Source organism: Protopterus annectens, chromosome 9.part0 (genome assembly GCF_019279795.1).
Source record: "Protopterus annectens isolate FY-2018-M chromosome 9.part0, PAN1.0, whole genome shotgun sequence".
NCBI lineage: Eukaryota > Metazoa > Chordata > Ceratodontiformes > Protopteridae > Protopterus > Protopterus annectens.
Window position 1 is genome coordinate 675,091,773 of NC_056743.1, and position 19,665 is coordinate 675,111,437.

General features: G+C 38.3%; 1 long non-coding RNA gene across 1 annotated transcript in view; it reads right to left on the reverse strand.

Annotated features, from left to right (window-relative positions):
• LOC122810900 overlaps positions 1–19,665 on the reverse strand; it is a 47,024-nt gene that overhangs the window by 16,190 nt on the left and 11,169 nt on the right. Inside the window, exons 2-3 of the long non-coding RNA XR_006366145.1 lie at positions 18,569–18,616; positions 7,034–7,174 (exon numbers count right to left, since the gene is read on the reverse strand). This is a non-coding gene — a long non-coding RNA (uncharacterized LOC122810900). The remainder of the gene's footprint in view (positions 1–7,033; positions 7,175–18,568; positions 18,617–19,665) is intronic.

Consider the following 19,665-nt stretch of genomic DNA (forward strand, 5'->3'; position numbering starts at 1 on the left):
CTCAATTTGTTGAAGTGAAGTTGATGTGATGTGTGTGATTTAATAAAATCATTGGAACTACTGGCATTCGTTTTGTGGAGGGATAGCCTTTATTGGAGCCTTGAACTGAAGTTTTTTGTGAGGTTCTGGTTATCATTACTTCAGTTGTCCGTTTTAGGTGATTCATTGTAGAAAATGATGAAATTTATATTACATGGGATCACCCATTGCCAACAGTTTAAAAAAGCGAGAAAAACAGATACAGTAGTCCATGAAAAGAAGACAAAAGTAGCATTGAACATTGAAATTGTTGCACCCAATGACTACAGTGTGTTATGTACAGAGAGACACAAAGTCAGAAAATACCAGGATTTGCAGTCAGAAATGAGAGCAATGTGAATGTGGAAGAGGGCTACCCAGACAGTTCCAATAGTAGTAGCAGGAGGAATAGGTCTTATAAAAATAATTTATAACCATACTTAGATATGATACTGATACATGTAACTCTTTATGAATTGCAGAAAGAGTCATTATTGGGCACATTGCTGGTGCTGGGAAGAGAACTTCTATCTAAGATCAAAGATTGAACCAATACTTTCATGAGCTTTAATCATACTTTGACTTAGGAATGGGGTCCTTTCCCTCATGGTATTAGAAACTCAAAAGACTTGGAGAAATTAAAAGAGCAGGTCTTTTACAATCTGCTTCATTGTTTCCAGTTTTTGCCAGATTGCATGTAAAACCAAAGTTGCTAGTGGTTTATGAGAAAAAATGGATAGCATGACAAATGTGTGGTTTTACTTGAATGAAACTAATGGCTGAAGGTCATTTATTGAGAAGACCCAAAGTTTTCTGCTGTACTGAAAAGATAAGTAGCTGGATTATCTGAGAGATTTGGGGGGGGGTTATTAATGCTTAGTGGAAAAACAAGTATTTAAGATGTAGATGCAGCCAATTTCCTTTCACTTATAGAAAATAAAAAATATCCTGGATCATGGTGATTGCTACTTCATGGAACTCCCCCTTTGTTTCTACATTGTTTTGATGTGTTTTGGCTTAGTTGTTGGGTCACTGTTTTATCTTTTTAAATAATTACTCATTTTGTCATTTGAACTTTCTTTCCCATTTGCAACTGTTTTTCTTTGTTGCATTCATCATTTTGCCAGTTTTTTAAAGTCTTTGTTTTCATCTAGGGATGTTGTTTCAACTTTTTGAATTTCACCTTAAATGGTAGATTTATTTTGGTTACACCATTTCTTTTCTTTGGTTTTAACCTATTGGTAGTAGCATGAATAAACTATGTTCTTTACAGTCTTTTGAGAGGAGTATTTGCTGGTTATTCGGATTTACCCCAGATCTACTATATGATGGCAAAATACAGATATATACATATATATAGCAGCCACTGCTCATTTTGGGCCTTCCATTTACTAACACACCATCAACTGCCAAAGCAAAAAGAACCATGTGACAACAATGGGCAGATAAGACTAATAGGTTCTTACTCTTAAAGTGGTACTCTCAGTTTATACATTTCATCAGTGACTTTGTTTATTGCTATCCTTTTTTTGGAACTTATGCAAGGGCAGGGTTTATACCTTGCCTTTGTCTCTGATTTCTGACCTGCTCTTAGTGTCTTATTCTTTGTAATATTTGTGGCTTCATGGCACATTACAGAGGGTTGATTGCCTGACCATAGCTCTCAACTATTCCTGGTAATCCAGATCGTCCCTGGTTTTACCTCATATTTATGACACATCATATGCAAAATGTCTGACTTTCTGGTAAATCTCTGAGGATTACAGTTAGTCAATAATGCCATACATTAGAGTTTTATACCTATTCTTAAGAAAATGCACATTGATGCAAACTCCATTCTAACTAAATTAGAGAAATAATTCAAAGTTGAACCAGTTTTGGGCTTTTGACCCTCATTATTTGTCTCTTTTCTCCTGATTCTTGAGTAAAGAAGCTGAACGCTATATATCAGACATATCAGTTGCAAATGTTATTTTTTTTAGAAAACGATCCTTTTCTTCTATCTTTCTAACTGAATAAGGCCACTGTTTAATAAATGTTCTTGATGTTCAGTCTTTGTCAATAATTATTTGGCCTTGTCACCGATTCTTGAGTACAGGGCTTCGATACAGTTAATGTGGCCAGGGCAAGCCCTTCCTACTCTGTTTTGCTTTGCTTTTTACAAACTCTTTTGGGAACTACAGCTCGAGAATTATAGCTTCCCATTCTTGGTGTAGTGTCAAGTGCTGTGACTTAACAGCCTTTAAATAAAAGTGATGTGCAGAGCATACATGTATATTAAGTCAAGAAGGTATACCTATAGGAAAAGAAAGAAAGAAAGAACGAAAGAAAGAAAATGGACCTACGACTATGTCTTAGGCAGGAATCCTGGCTACTGAGTCTGACTACCATACCTTTCTTTTTTTTCTTTTTTGAATTCATCATGGAATATTTCTTTTTTAGGGAATTAGACAACATGTTTCCAGATTTATATCCGAATACAGATGGGTCTGCAGATTATGTATTATCTGTACAGTGCTGGACCCATAGCCAGACTGTGGTCAAATGGGGCCCTGGGTAGAGTAATGGACCCCCCCCCATTACTTGGCTATTTCTCCCCAGTTACCAAAAATACTGTAGAAACCTGTTAATGTACGCAGTATTTTCTTTACTTCTACAATGATTAAAGATATTTGGCTTTAATTCAAAACTTTTATTTCAAATTTTATAGCGGAAACACTGATGGTCATTTGCTAAACAAAACAAAACAATACAGTCTCACGGTGAAAACAGACTTAGCCTTAACAGTAAACGTCCCTGCCCTTGAAACCCACATTCAATGAAAATGCATCTGGCCAGTGGCAGATTAAGTTTATATTTGGGCTGTTTTCAAAACATAGGCCCCCTTGCCCATATTTTTAGCAGCATACATATATGCATATTCCTTGTATAATTCAGCACCATTTGTTAGAGTGTTTTTTAAATTTGTAGTTTTAAACATTTTTCCAGTAAGCAATGAAACAAAACATATGGACCAATAATGACAAAACTACCAATTTTAGAACATGTCAGACATAAAAGGCCACTCATACTTTTGTCATTACAATCCATTAATATCAGTCAATATGCACAGTCTCTGCAGAAGTAAAAGTCATCTGAATAATTCCACAGTAAAGAGATCTGTAACTACTGTAGGGGTTACTTCTGGCAAACAACTTGACATTTCAGTATTCCATTTACAAATTCAATGCCTCCTGCCCTTAAAGAATAAATTGCCTATGTTACATTAAAACATAAAAATATGTAGGCTGGAAATATTCAATAGTGAATGTCTGGCAAACTGATAACAGGTTCATCATTACTAGGCATCTCATCCAAAGGATGACACCCTCAGGATTGCAACACCCCATCCCCCTTTAAAGTGTATCACAATATCAGCAATCCATCTACATGGTGTGGGAGTAGAAACCACAACTTTCTGCACCAAGGCCAAGTATGCTTCCTGTTGTGCTACTAACACTGCTTTCAAACTCTATAACACAAACATTTGATAAGCAAAACTGTTACATATTGAAAACAGACTTAGCATAAGCAACAGTAAACTTATCTTCCCTTGAAATTCACAATTCCTTGATAATGCACTGAAACTCATAATTTTTTGAGCAGTATGGAAGTTAGTATAGAGGATTTGGGCTCTTGTCACCTGCAGCTAAGCTACAGGGTTTGAGCCTGAGCAAGTTAATTAACCACCTGACATCCTTAACAAAGGTGTTACACACATGCACATATGCATTCTGTTTCAGTCCTGCTCAGCTGTCATTTGACAAACACAACTGTTCTGTCATCTGTTCAAATCAGCACTCGCTGTTTTAGCTGCAATTCATTCTGCTTCAGTCACATGGCTGTTCAGTTCTGCTTCATTCAGTCTTCTGTTCCATGTGTAGACACCTTATCTAACTCCCTGCTCTGCCATTAAATCTCCCACAGTTTATGTTAGGAAAGCATCCTAAAGCTGATGTTTCTGGGGTTTGCTGTTCTTGCAGAAAGTCTCACACAAGGTTCTAAAGCCTCCCATGTTTTTGCAAACAGTCTCTTGCAAGGTCCTAAAGCCCTCCTTTGTTTTTGCAGAAAGTATCCTGTGAGGTCCTAATGCCCTCCTGTGTTTATTAATGTCGTCAAGCTTTTACGGAAGAGATTTTTATTTTTTCAACCACCAAGTTAACGCAGGACACCCCCGACCAATGTGGGCCATAGGCAGCTGCCTAGGTTGCCTAATGCTTGATTCAGCTCTGGCTGGACCCACCCTCCAGTGTAGTTAGAAATAACATGGGGTTGTTACCTCTGTCTTTACTTTTTTGTGGAATCTGTCCCTTGTATAAGGTTTGTGGAAATATAAATCGTGTTGCCATCTGTTTACTGACTTAAGTTACTTTAGTTAAGGAAATGATAGTCTGTAATAGCAGGTTGTGAAAAAGTTATGAAGGCAAATCATGGAGGCGTTCTTAGTTCAGAAAAAGTTATTTCATGTTCAGATATTTGTTTGGGAAATATCTTATGGGAAGTGAATGCAGCACAAATTTGGATGGGTCAAATTTTATAAGGAGCATTTTAGCCAGATGTGAAAGTAAACCATTCCAGGTAACATCTATGCAATGTATTTTACAATGTTGTTGATGCTATACTGTGGAAGAGGTTAGTTAAGCAATAACCCACACCTGGGTGTGGGTAATGCTGGATTTACCCACAGTTGGTGTGGTTTGGTCACGAGGGCGAAGCCCGAGTGACCAAACAAAAACAACTGTGGGTAAATCCACCATTACTCACACCCAGAAGTGGGTTATTGCTATTATACAATGACATTACTTAAGAAAAAAATACTTTTCTTAAATAATGTCCTTGTATAACGGCGCTGTGCTATCCTTCCGCCTCTGGCTATCTCCTCCTTGCCCTATCTGATGTACTGCGCATGCATTGGGAACTTGCATTCCCATGCATAGCCAGTACATCAGTGCTCAGGAAAGTAAGCAACGGAGAAAAGAAGATCTCTGTTGCTCCGCTTTTTTCTTTTCTTTTGAAAAAAAACTTAAAATGAAAGACTATAACAATGGAAAAAGTCTGGGCGACCGGACCTTTTTCCGTTGTATATTCTCAACGGGCATGCTGGTTGGGCTGGCCAATCAGCGTACTCATTTTACGACGTTAATGGCCAGTCATTGTATAATATAAAATAGCTGTAATGCCATATTTGAAATCTTACAAAGTTAACAATTATGTGATATACAGAGATTACTTAGTGTTACTAAGAAACATTTCACATGTTCCTTCCACGCCAGCAGTCAGGATGCAGGATCATTACTTTCTCCTTAATAGTTCACTTGTGGAAGTTGCAGGTAAGGCAGCAAGCAAGGACAGTGTAATACCAGACTATTGTTGTACCATTCAAAGGATTCATTCCAACAAGGAGTGCACAAATTTGTTATTCATGAATGTAGATTTCCAAGAGGAGCTTAAGGTAACCATTAAGTAGTATCAATGCACAACTAGGACAACAGGTGGTGATATATGCAGGTGGTATTGCAAAAGATAAGGAAGTCTAAGTTCAGATGCCTAAAATCAAATCTTAGATATCTGTAAAATGGTAAAAGAAAAGATGGAAGATACCAACAAACAAACAATTTAAAGAAACAGAGAGCTTTGCAAATAAAAATAAAAAAATGTAATACGTATCAGGCTGGCCAGTTGATGCTGAATTAGCGGTTGTGTTATAATTCACCATGCCACTAACTCTGAGGTGATCGACAGCCCAAACAGGATCAGAGGCCTGGGAGCAGGAATGGAATGGGAATTGAGTGGTACGTCAGAAAGATGAAGACAGAGGACAAAGCATATTTTTGTCAAAGAGTACATTTTGCATTCCCTCTGCTAAACAACTGTTTGAACAAGATGTGAACACATAAAAAGGTTTTTATTCATCCGAATCACTTATACAGACTTGTTGTTTGTCTTTTGGCTTTTTCCTGGTAAGGGGTTGCCACAGCGGAACTCTGGTCCGCTAATGATTGGCAGTAGATTTTTACGAAACGCCAAGGTGCCAGCTCGACGCCCAACCTTTAACGAAGGCACGTCCATTTACGCACGCATGTATTTTGAATGCTACCCAACCGTGGGGAGTACATGCAGACTCTACACAGAAGGCACTCCCAAGCCAAGCTGAGAATCGAATGGGAGAACCTCTTGCTGTGAGGTAACAACGCTACCGCCGTACCACCGCGGCAATCTAGAATCACTTATACAGACTGATATGTAGAAAATATTCAACAAAAATAAATGTATTCACCTTGATTATTAGCCACGCTGTAATTCAGTGATTGCAGACTCATAATTAACAATTTGCAGTACTTACAGAATATCCATTACTTACAAGAATTTGTTAATTCAGCAGGTATAGCTGTTTTAGAATTAGTTCAAAACTAATTTTATAACCTAAAAGGAAAAATTTTCTCTAGTGTGCAAAGTCTTCCTTACAACAACATAAAAAATATATATATAAAAAATGCAGCTTCGTTGGTTCAAATGATGGAATCATAAATATTTTAAAACTCTGAGCAAAATACTGAAACATTCCAGAGTTATGAGAATAAATGTAACTTTGTAAATGTAACTTGGTAACTTTTCAGCACTTTCATACCAAAGTTAGTGATGTGCATACTTCTTTAGAGGTCCACAAAATGTTGAGAAAGCTGCCATTTATCAGAGCTAAATATTTTTTTTTATAAAAGTAGAAGAAAGCTCATGCTGCTTTTACTATATTAAAGCAAATATTTATTTCTAAAGCAAAAAAAAAAAAAAAGCAATTACATGTTATGCTTTCAGTAATGAAATTATTTTCTGCAGCATGTAAGAAATTATGTTATTTTTTTCTGTAAGTGGGTAAAAACTAGGTATGCACTCTGTAGAAACTAGGCAGAGATAAACAATTTAAAAAGTGCACATACTATACAGAGAATGTGCTGTTAATTTGACTTTTTAGGCTGACCTTGATGTGGGAACAGTTGTTTTCTTCTTTTAACAAACAGCAAAACAATCCCAGTAACAGCCAATGCGTTGAGACATACAACTATGGCAATTATCCCCACTTTCAATATGCGAAAATCATCTTTGGTTCTTTTTGGTAAAGCTAAAAGAGAATAAAATATATAAAGAACAACATTAGTAAATGTGAATATTGTTTATAACATTTTTGTTGCTTCTGAAGAAAAGTGCAAGAAACAAACAAGTCTGCCCGATGATTGTCCAGGTTCATGGAGAATCCATTATGGTACCACAGAGGGCAAGGCTATGTGGCTTGGATCACCATGGTCTGTACTGTTGTACAGTTATTATAATATTCCCATTGGCACATAGAGGAGCTCTTTGCTACACAAGCCCATAAGCCTGCCATCTGTGTTGACTGGAATGCGTAGAAGAGGTCAGGTTGTGCAGAGTAACCTAGTGATAGTAGAAGCCTTTACTACACGGAAAGTTGAGCTAAAGTGGTTGTTCTATGTAAGCAGAGTAGTAGACTGCACAAAACATATGTTGCATTAAATACTCTGACATCATCAGCAGTCCATACCTATTAAATGTACATTGGTGGTGCAACGGTTAATGTTGTCGTGTCACAGCAAGAGGTTCTTCAGTTTGATTCCTGGCTGGAGCACCTTCTGTGCAGAGTCTGCATGTCCTCCCTGTGGTCAAGTGAGCTTTAAAGATATGCAGGAAGGTGCGTGAGTGTGTGTGTGTGTCTTCTGTGAAGGTTGGGTGCTGGGCTGGCAACTCAACACCGTAAAAACTCCATGGGCAATCAATAGCAGACCGATGATCCACTGTGGCGACCCCTAACTGGAAAAAGCCAAAAGACATTGCTTTGGTCTACAATTATCCTTTCATCTATTAAAATGCCAATCTAAGTCCACTTACTGCTAGGTTAGCATAAATATGCTGTGACTTAAGTGTTGTATGAAAATGAAATGCACAAACCAACAGTATTGTTTATGGTTAGCAGCAGATAAGACAGGGGTGAGGAGCAACTGCCATACCATATATCCCCTTTAAGCCTATCTGACCTCACATGTATGATTTTTTTTCTTTATAGCTAAAGGCAGCGATGGCAAACCTTTTGGGTTTGGGTGTGTCAAAAGCTCCTGGCACAAAATAATTCAGTGCACTTCACATGAGCAACAAATGCAAAAGTAGTGTCTTTGGTAACTCAGGTGTTGTTGATCGCTGGAGTGACACCCAAAACATCGTGGTGTGTGTCACCTTTGACACTCGTGTCGTAGGTTCGCCATCACTGGCTAAAGGGGTCAGCTGCACCACCTACATGCCTTCATTTAGCAGGGGGAACTATAATTTACATTGGCTGATGGGATATTTGCATACCTCCCCTTTTCCAATGAACTTCTGCATTGTGAAACCAGTAGTAGGCTTAAGTCTCATTGCAAATGTTAGATTTGCAAAATGCCATCCCCCAGCTATGTAACATGCAAATTCCTTTGGGCGATATGCAGAAAGTATTTAAATCACAGCCAATACCTGTTAAGTAGCTTTTACAGCATAACATCTTTTCTTGATACTTGGGGAATGTTTTGTCCACTTTACTATTTAAATAGACAATGTAGCTGCCAACATTGAACTGTGAATTAATCTGTACTATAAATTCCAGTGTTACATACAGTCTGATTGCTGATTTGCATTTTTGGCATTGATGTACAAAACAGCAAAACAAGGAACAGACTGTTAAAAAGTTATGTATCAGACACATATGTTATTATCTTTTCTCTGATGTGCTTTGCGCCACCATTTTGCGAAACTGCAATTAGTAAAGAATTGTCATTCATAAGGTATGACAGCAGAGCTAAAGGGATCTGGTCTGGTGTTTGGACAGCTCCCTTTGGCTGATCACTGTGTATGGATGGGGAAATTTGTGGCTGTGGTAGCAGGTCTGTCTGTATTAGAAGGAGCTCTCTTGCGGGTACTGTTTTCCCTAAAATGCAAAGGGGATTTTTTTTTCTTTATTCCCTATATGCTGATGTGCTAATAAATCCCTGATGGCTGAACTTTAACAGGGGAAAGGGGATCAGCATGATCAGAGGTGAAACATTGGTGTTTGTTATGCAGCTAATGGGTGCTGTTCATATGCTTTATACATATGCATGACAGAAACCTACACTGTCCACACATTAGTTCAAGCAAGGTGCAATTCTTAGAGGCTATTTGCACTCATGCTCAACAGCCTCAAATAAACTTATGTTTGTCTTTTCAGCTTTTCCCGGTTAGGGGTTGCCACAGTGGAACTCCGGTCCGCTAATGATTGGCAGTCGATTTTTATGGTGCCGAGTTGCCAGCCCGACGCACAACCTTCAGTGAAGGCACGCCCATTCATGCATGTCTTTCTGAGGTCACTCAACCACGGGGAGGACATGCAGACTCCACACAGAAGGAACTCCAGCCGAGAATCAAGAGGCAACAATGCTACCGCTGTACCTACGCGGCTAAAATAAACTTATGTAAATGAAGAATTAATAAGATAGTAATGAGATACAACGTTCAATTTCTTATGGTAATATGGCCCCTTCCAGCCTATTTGCAATTAATTTTTTTTATGCATTTCCATGTCGTCCTCATTTGTGTTATAAAAGCAGACTTGCACCTTTTCTATCTACTTTGCATTTGGAGAAGATACTTGCATTTGCATCTAGTATGGTTGTTTCTTAGTATGAGCTGCTTGCCTTAGCCAGACCAAAACGGCAGTCACCCAGCAGCTCTCACTGGGCATGAAGGTGAAGATGCAGGCAAAGAATAACTGATTACAATTTTGCCAATCGTGAAATTCTTGATAGGTTTAGAATTGACAATGGCATTTTAAGGGCTTTAGTGAGTATGTATGGCTCAGAGACAGGAACTGAGGGGATGTGTGGACTTCCTATCATTGTTAGATACTGAGGTACATATAGTCCTTACTATACTTGCCATGAGGGCCTTCCAGAGACAGTCTGGGGACATACACAGGCTTATGCCTTGAGGAAACCTCAGCAGTTCCTCCATATACTCATGCCATGTGTGGATCATTACATCTATTTCTTGTGTTACATCAGGACTGAGCTGGAGCCGTGAGTGCTTTTTATGGGGTGGCACATTTCCATGAGGTGCTTGGTGTGTTATATTGCAACCATGTTGCCATTAGGGTCCCATCAGGTCCGCGGGGGGGGGGGGGGGAGCAGTATCACAATAGGAAGGGCTACAATTCCATCAACTGTGAGGTAGTGTGTGATGCATGGGGATGCACCACCAACATGTCAGTCCAGCATACTGGCAGTGCCCTGATTCCCATATCTGGCATACAAACTCACTCTATCACATCCTGGCAGTGCCCCAGTTCTCATATATGGCATACAAACTCACTCTATCACATCCTGGCAGTGTCCCTGATTCCCATATCTGGCATACAAACTCACTCTATCTCATCCTGGCAATGCCCCTGATTCCCATATCTGGCATACAAACTCACTCTATCACATCCTGGCAGTGCCCCTGATTCCCAAATCTGGCATACAAACTCACTCTATCACATCCTGGCAGTGCCCCAGTTCTCATATATGGCATACAAACTCACTCTATCGCATCCTGGCAGTGCCCCTGATTCCCATATCTGGCATACAAACTCACTCTATCACATCCTGGCAGTGCCCCTGATTCCCATATCTGGCATACAAACTCACTCTATCACATCCTGGCAGTGCCCCTGATTCCCATATCTGGCATACAAACTCACTCTATCACATCCTGGCAGTGCCCCTGGTTCTCATATCTGCCATACAAACTCACTCTATCACATCCTGGCAGTGCCCCCGATTCCCATATCTGGCATACAAACTCACTCTGTCACATCCTGGCAGTGCCCCTGATTCCCATATATGGCATACAAACTCACTCTATCGCATCCTGGCAGTGCCCCTGATTCCCATATCTGGCATACAAACTCACTCTATCGCATCCTGGCAGTGCCCCTGGTTCCCATATCTGGCATACTCTATCACATCCTGACAATGCCCCTGATTGCCATATCTGGCATACAAACTCACTCTATCACATCCTGGCAGTGCCCCTGATTCCCAAATCTGGCATACAAACTCACTCTATCACATCCTGGCAGTGCCCCAGTTCTCATATATGGCATACAAACTCACTCTATCGCATCCTGGCAGTGCCCCTGATTCCCATATCTGGCATACAAACTCACTCTGTCACATCCTGGCAGTGCCCCTGGTTCTCATATCTGGCATACAAACTCACTCTGTCACATCCTGGCAGTGCCCCTGATTCCCATATCTGGCATACAAACTCACTCTGTTACATCCTGACAATGCCCCTGATTCCCATATCTGGCATACAAACTCACTCTATCACATCCTAGCAGTGCCCCTGATTCCCTTATCTGGCATACAAACTCACTCTATTGCATCCTGGCAGTGCCCCTGGTTCCCATATCTGGCATACTCTATCACATCCTGACAATGCCCCTGATTCCGATATCTGGCATACAAACTCACTCTATCACATCCTGGCAGTGCCCCTGATTCCTAAATCTGGCATACAAACTCACTCTATCACTTCCTGGCAGTGCCCCAGTTCTCATATATGGCATACAAACTCACTCTATCGCATCCTGGCAGTGCCCCTGATTCCCATATCTGGCATACAAACTCACTCTGTCACATCCTGGCAGTGCCCCTGATTCCCATATCTGGCATACAAACTCACTCTGTCACATCCTGGCAGTGCCCCTGGTTCTCATATCTGGCACACAAACACGCTACCACCCATTCCTGCATGGTAGGATGCTCCATCGTCACCTTGTTGGCAGGTAGAAATGTTAACTGTAATCATCTCATTAGTTTTAATCATCTAATTAGCTAATTAGCTATTCTTAGTAAACAACACCTTTCTTTTGTTTTGTCTGCCCCTCTTTTCTCTTCTTTCCTTGCGTTTTCCAGGTGATGCAGGCTACCCCTAGAACCCTGGCTCACAAATCCTGTGAGGAATCTGATGCAAGCTGCAGAGGAAACTTGTAGCACAACAAATGTCATCAAGAGAGTCTTTCGGCTACTTAAAGCCCAGTCCATTGCCTTGATGAGTATGGGGGAGCCCTGAATGACCCTACTACTGCATGTCAAATGTTTACTGCATGTGGCACGCTGCACAGTATGATCATATGCCAGTCTGGTTGTGTAGGTGACCAGCCTGGGGCAGTAGTATGGGATCCCATGTGGCAGGCTCGTGAATGGTATATGGCTGTGTATGTAAAGAGGCAGTGTCTAGTCTAACTATGGAATATGATATTCAGGTTAGTGTTTCCTCATTATAAAAAAAAAAAAAAACAGAGTATAATTAATGCATGCAGTGCTTTGTATGGGTTGTGCTTGGTGGTGCAGGGCCTACTATCACTGTTAATCAGGCAATCCCTCTTATTTTTAAATAATTTTTATTTTTATTTTCTACAGTAGAGTTACTCACACACTATATATATTAAGAAAATAACTAAAAGTATGATGTAGCGTCTAAATAAAACTAGTAAACAAAGAACAGACACCATTTGTTGGAACCTGTGGAAATAACTGCAGAATAAAAAAAATACTAAACAAATAACATCATCATCAGAACAAATAACATAACAATCTACATCTTCCATTTATACACCCCCCTGTTAGAATGAACTCCACTCATATTCTCAGATCAGTTATCAGTTACAGTAGTTGGAAACAAGTAAAGTTAACATTTTAAAACTGTAATTCACTGTACCCGTATTTGTGTTGAGTGAAGTACATACAATAAACCTTAGACATACAAAATGAATAATGTAGTTGTGAATAATTTGAATAATGAATTTATAAAATAAACTTGTTAATAAGAATGCTAAATTCTAAAGGAAATTTAACTGTTAAAAAAAGGAACATTTCCTGGGGTTTTTAAGTATAATCAAGTCACAGGGCTGCAGGCATATCATAAAAAATATTTTGAGCATAAAAAACATAAATTTAAAATCTCATTCTTTTATTAATACAATATACAAACTGAATTAATAGAAACTATTACATTTAAACCATGGGCATTTGTCGCCCTCACCTTAATCTGCCACACCATTTTGCAGCACTCAAGCCTGGTTTCCCAATTACCACCTTGTAAATTAGCTTTTACCTCTTCCAAAATGCCAAAAGGGATTGCCTTAGAGATGTTTGTACAAAGTATTATTAACATTTTTGTTTTGTATATCATATATGTTCATATATTTGTTTCCGTAAGCATCTTTCAGTTTTTCCAACATAAAAGCCTAGACATCCCATACATTTCACAATGTATACTACCCATTTAGTTGTATAGTTTCCTTTGCTAAGATGACTCATATAATTCTGTCCTATATTCAATTCCAAATTGGTTGTTGTGTCTTTCGGCTTTTCCCGGTTAGGGGTCGCCACAGCGGAACTCCGGTACTAATGATTGGTAGTTGATTTTTACATGCCGAGTTACCAGCCCTGACGCACAACCTTCAATGAAGGTACGCCCATTCACGCATGTCTCCACGCAGAAGATGCTCTAGCTGAGAATCGAACCGGACAGTGTCTTACTGTGAGGCGACAATGCTACCGCAGCACCACCACAGCGGGTTCATCCAATTCCAAATTGGTACTTGCCAAAATACACTGACATTGGTTACAACTTTCACATTTGTGGGTGCCCATCTTGTTGGATCTCTGGTCATATTGGTGCTTCTGTTCTGCACCCGCTCAAAAATCCCCTTCAGGTTAAGGGCTGTTTTATAAACAAAGACCAGGGTGTCACCCACTGTCTTAAATAATATGGGATTTGCCTAAATATATAATAATGTTCTTTGCCTCCTTAATACCTGTATTATGTAGCATTTTCAAATCTGTGATCACCTATTGACACTACATTACTACCCTCATTCAATAATCCAACACCTAACAGAGGCTTATACCTTGTCCCCCAATGCACTTTAACTTCATTACTAATACATGTCGCCAACTCAGATGGATAACTTCTGGAAATAAACATATTTTGAATCAAATCCATTTCCTTTACCATATACTCATACTCATATGTTGAGGCCATCCTCACAGTCCTTACACATTGTCTCTTCACTAAATTCCTTTTCTGGGACATATGATGTGCACTTTTATAATGTAAGTATGAGTTGCTAAATGTTGGTTTCCTATATATTTGTGACTTGAAACCATTGTCAGTATGCAAAATCAGGGTATCCAAATAATTAATGGCTGTTTTTTTGTACTGTGATGTAACGTGGAGGAACTCCATAGTCTTATTTAAACAATTTAGAAATTGGTCCACTACATCATCAGGTCCATCACAAAGGATAAAAATGTCATGTAAAAAAACATAAATACAATTTGATACACTGAGAAAATTCACTATGAAAAACTTACTGCTACTCCCATGCTACTAGAACTAAATTAGCATAAATGGGCTAACATGCAGTGCCCATTGCCACTCCTTTAATTTGCATAACTATTTCACCCTCATAATATATGTAGTTATTGTCCAGTACCACAGATATCAAATCCATAATTATATTTAATTTATCATTTGGGAAAAAAATCATAATCCAATAAGCTATCATGAAATAATTCTAACCCTTCCTCATGTGAGATAGAAGTGAACAAATCCAGTATATCAGTACCAAGGAAACCTAAGTTTCTGCACCAAATGTTTTCCTTAAGGTGACCCAAAAAATCCCATGAATCTTTTAGTAAATGTGGCGTCTTGTCATAAATAGGTTTGAGCCACCTATCTATTAAGGTAGCTGCAGTGTATGTTTTAGACCCCTGTGCCGATACTACAGAATGAAAATGTGGATTATCGATATCCTTTTGGACTTTCAGTATACAAGGTGGTGATTGGGAGACCAGGCTTGAGCACTGCAAAATGATGTGGTGAATTAAGTTGAGGACGACAAATAACCCTGGTTTAAATGAAGTAGTTTCTATAAATCCTTTACTGAAGTTAGGAGCCAATAATGTTAATTACTTAAAAAAACTTCAATGCAACTTCTATATTGTATTAGTAAAAAGATGACATTTTAAATGTATGTTTTTTATTAAATACATATATATATTGAATAATGTAATGTGAAAATTGTCTCTAGGTGATGGTCACAGTTGATGTGGCACCCTATGCCCATGTACAAAATAAGAAAAAGGAAGTTGATGCTGATGCTAATTATACACATACATTAATAGAAAATAAAAAAACTGTTGCAAACATTTCATTCTCATGCATTATACATATGCATTTCTTTTTTTTAACAATTATCACTCACTCAAGCATTACATAAATTATACTAGTACTGCCTTTCCTGAAAACTCACCCCTCCTTCTGAGCATTATTGTGCATGTATTGTTCCTACAGATTTCATTTATTTCTAAGTAGTTTGCCCTTTCCTTTTCTAAAAATCCCACTTCAAATTGTTTTATCTTCTTTGCAACATGCAATACTTGAATTAAAATTGGGTTACATTTTAGTGTAGTGCTTTCTAGTATTTTGATTTCAGCAGCAACTCAGTTTCTGTATGCCATGACAAAAAAAAATCCTTAGTTATAATAATTTGTTCTCCCCCAAATTTGTGAGAAAGCATCCTGTAGGGAAGTTTTAAAATTTGCCAACTTGATACATTCCCAAAAAAGTATTCCTCTCTTTCCCATCGCACCTCCAGCATTTGCTATCTACCTGTGAAAAAAAATCTTTGAAGCCTGTTTAGGGTATAAAAATACCTATGCAAAAACTTCTGGACAAAAATCGTAAGCTTTCTAGAATTTGTTGCATACTTGTGAGCAATATTTATGTCCTCCCATAGTTAATTTGTAAACTGCTTTTTCTGTCCTAACCTTTTCTAACTTGCAAAGACTGATTCTTATAGTTGACATGCAATGCTTTATAAGCCTGACTGGTTATCCTCTGTTCTAGACTCAACAAAAAACTCTTTGCTTAGCACTCCCCTATACATTCCTCTTTGCCTGAACTCTGATATCAATTCTTTTGTAGGAAAGGCAGTCTGTAATCTGCAAGCAATACCTCTGTATAGCCTCATTCTACACTATTACCATTCCCTCCCTAATTATTTGCTTCCAATACCTTGTCTGCTTTGCTAATTTTGTCCAATAAATTCCGGACTCCTCTTGCCTGTTTTCTATACTCCTACTTGCAGTCGTCTCAACTCTTTAACATCTCTTTACTCCATTCACATGTTGGCTTAGTTTTTAAAATACTTTCTACTACTTTATAAATATAATATTCTGTATGGTTGTTATTATTTTATCTAAAGGCCTACATCCAAATTTGTATTCAGTCTCTATTTTGTGACCCCCCCATCCCATTTCAACATCATTTTGATTTGCAGTCTTCTGCTTGTGTTATGTATATGAGCCTTAAATGTATAATCCAAAAATATCCCTTCAAATCTGTTAATCTAAAATCACCTTGTTCTATTGGGGAAAATGGTTTATCCCAATTAACTCTTGCCATCTCTCCTTCCCAAAAAAATATTCCTTTAATTCTTTATTAATTATGGCCCACAACTCCTCTGGTTAATAACAATATTCCTGACCTGTAAATAATGTTTAAGGGACTAGTCACATTTTCACTGCTTGTAACTTGCTATCCATATCTTCTCCTAGCTAATAGGCTAAAGAAGGCCCTTTTCTGTCTTCTCTTGTCTTTTTTTTCTCTCTCTAAATTTTTTTTCAAATTTTATTTTATGGATTTTTTTTGAGCTCTTAGTTTTTAGAAGGTGATCCTTTTAAGGATTTTGCCTTTCATCTTGTTCTTGCTCCTCCCTTTTGTTGTAGAGTTTGTTTATGGCTGGGGTCCACCAGACTGGACGCTGTTGGACGCTGCCTTTGTTTTTGTTTTTCTTGGGATTGCTGCCTTATCCATGCTCCTGCAGGTGCTGGTAGAAGGCATTTGTGTAAGTGATTCAGCAGCTTGAGTACTTTTTTCCCGCCAGCCTGGGCCACAGTCTTTAGAAGAGCTTCCAATTTTGCAATTTTTTTACTATGTTTTATTTAATCTCTTCCTACATATCCTTAGTTTCTTCCTTTTTTGTGTTCTTCTAGGGTGGTAGGTTTTTGAGCTTTGCTTAAAAAGGCACTATGTGGGTGGCAAGAGCCTTGCCTTTTATCCGATCCGGAAGGGTGGTGACAGCCGCCCCTTGCGAAGCGGGCGCGGGCTTGTCCAGCATGCATATCCAGGCAGAACAGACATTGATCCCCTTTGAATCCATACTCCTAAATACCTCATCTTATCATATCACCATTTGGAGACTGGGTCTATGGTGTGTGTGTCCTCCTTCTCCTCCTCCTGGACTCTCCTCCTGACTGGTCTGACCAGTCCTATGTTGAGAGCTCAGCCTCTCAGTTATCCGTCTCGATGTATTTGTGTTTGTCATTTGTGGAGAGGGTTGAGGGAATTGTCTGTGTACATGTAACATTGGTTCAATCCCAGGTTCACCAGCAGAGCAGCAGAGCTGGACAGGAAGCACATGGCAACTGATCTGAAGAAGAATAGATAAAAAAAGAAAAAAAAAAAAATAAAAGGAGAGTGGGGGATGTGGGTGGGGGGTTTGCTGGGTTTAGAGTGCTGGGTACTATCTATAACAAAGAGTGCTGTATCAAGTAATAAAGTACTGTAGGAGCAAGCAGTTAGGTTTACAGCTAGAGAATAGTCTTTTAGTCAAGAGATGATCTTTTTAGTTATTAGAGGAGTTGTGATTAGATCAGTAGTATAGTTAGGAAAGGTAGTTTTAAGAAAATTTGAAGAGTGGGACTTTAGTAAAAAACAATAGTTAAAACCTGCTTAATAGTGTGCAATAGTAGTGCAAACTAAGGCGCCAAGCTTACATTTAGGCTTAAAAAATGCTAAAAACGCTTTTATAGCAGGGGCTGGAAAGACAGGAAATGACCCAAAATGAGTATTGCTAAACCACTCCATGAGTTGGAACATAGGTTACTGCTATATCCTTTGTTTTACATTCATTCATTTATTTTATGCTCTGAAAAAATATTGAAACAGTTTCAACATATTCCACAACATCGGAATGTCCTTTTCTGGATTTATCAAGTGCAAAAATAAAGCTACCTTTTCTTGACTATGATACCAGTTATATCCATGAATTTGTGAGTTCTTTGTTTTCTTTACCAATGAACTCCTTGGTACTCGACCAAATGGACTATAATGCCTTAAGGTAACCTTGCAGGTTCCATTTAAATTAGTTTAGTACATTACACTTCCAGAAAATAATAGCTACAAGTGTCCTCAGCTTCCGACCTACATCAATGGAAATAGTATCCAAGAAAGAGTACAAAACACTTTGACAAAAAAGGTGTAAATGTGTACTCATTGCTTAGGGTGGGGTTATTTGATAATTGTATTGAAAATTTTAAGATTAAACAATGAAGATTACCGTGAACAATATTAAAAATATAATTCACTAAATGCTTACGTGGAGTTGAAGTATTCTGTGCTGACTCCGAATCATTCAGTGTATGATCTGGAAAAAAAAAAAGAAGTGTGATTAGAATACTAAAAAAGGAATATTAATGAAAATCTCCTAATGTGGGGTAGTATAAGATGTTAAAATTCACAATGAATAAAATGATTAGTAATATCTGAAGCTTACTAGGGAGAAATAACTAATTTATCCACAGACTGCATCATCAGAAGAACAGATCTATATGTGTGAGAAACCAAGGAGAGTACTAAGAGACCTTGTGAAAAGGGGGAGTGCTGACAATTTTTTGCATGTTGGAGTCATTTCTGCTAGCGCAGAAAGGTGGTTCATGCAAGGGGAAGTCAAGATGTAAAACCTGCTGTGGAAATTATTTAATCAAAGCTGCATTTTTTGAAATTGCTAAACTGTTTTAGGAACTTGCCACTGGGAATGTACCTGGTGGCATGGAAAAATATTTTCAAAGATAAATCATTGGGATTATTATTATTAGATTATTTATCTTGTGCAATACTTTTGAAAAGCAGAGCAATATATAAGGATCTGTCTGGTTAGATGATAAAGCAGTGCTGGGAATCATATAAAAGATTATTAATTTTAATCAGGTAACCTATATAGCTCTGTTTGCTTTACTGGCTGGGAGGGGTCTGTTTTCATTAAAAATGTAGCACTGGTAGAGAAGTGAACCTTGCCATTCTTAACAGCTTTTGGGGAATTTTTGGCAAAAAAAAGGATGATGGAAACATTTTCATTTTTATTCTAATATATGAGGGTTCAGTGTGAGAGGCTGAATTATTTGATAGTACTACAAAGTCTTTCTTTGTGTTAATTTAATCAAATAACCTGTACTGCTTTGTTCATATAAGCATCGTTTTGTGTATACAGCAACATTAGTAAGGAAATGAGCATTGTTAAACATAATTAAGGGGAAGTACTGTGAATGAAACATGGACTTCAGGGATACTGAAATGCTGAGTCGAATTTTGGTATAAACATTTACAAAGGTTCTGATACCTGTATTTTCAGCTGTAAAATGGTGAAGGAATTATCTCCTTATGAACATCACAATAATCAGAAATGAAAATTACTTC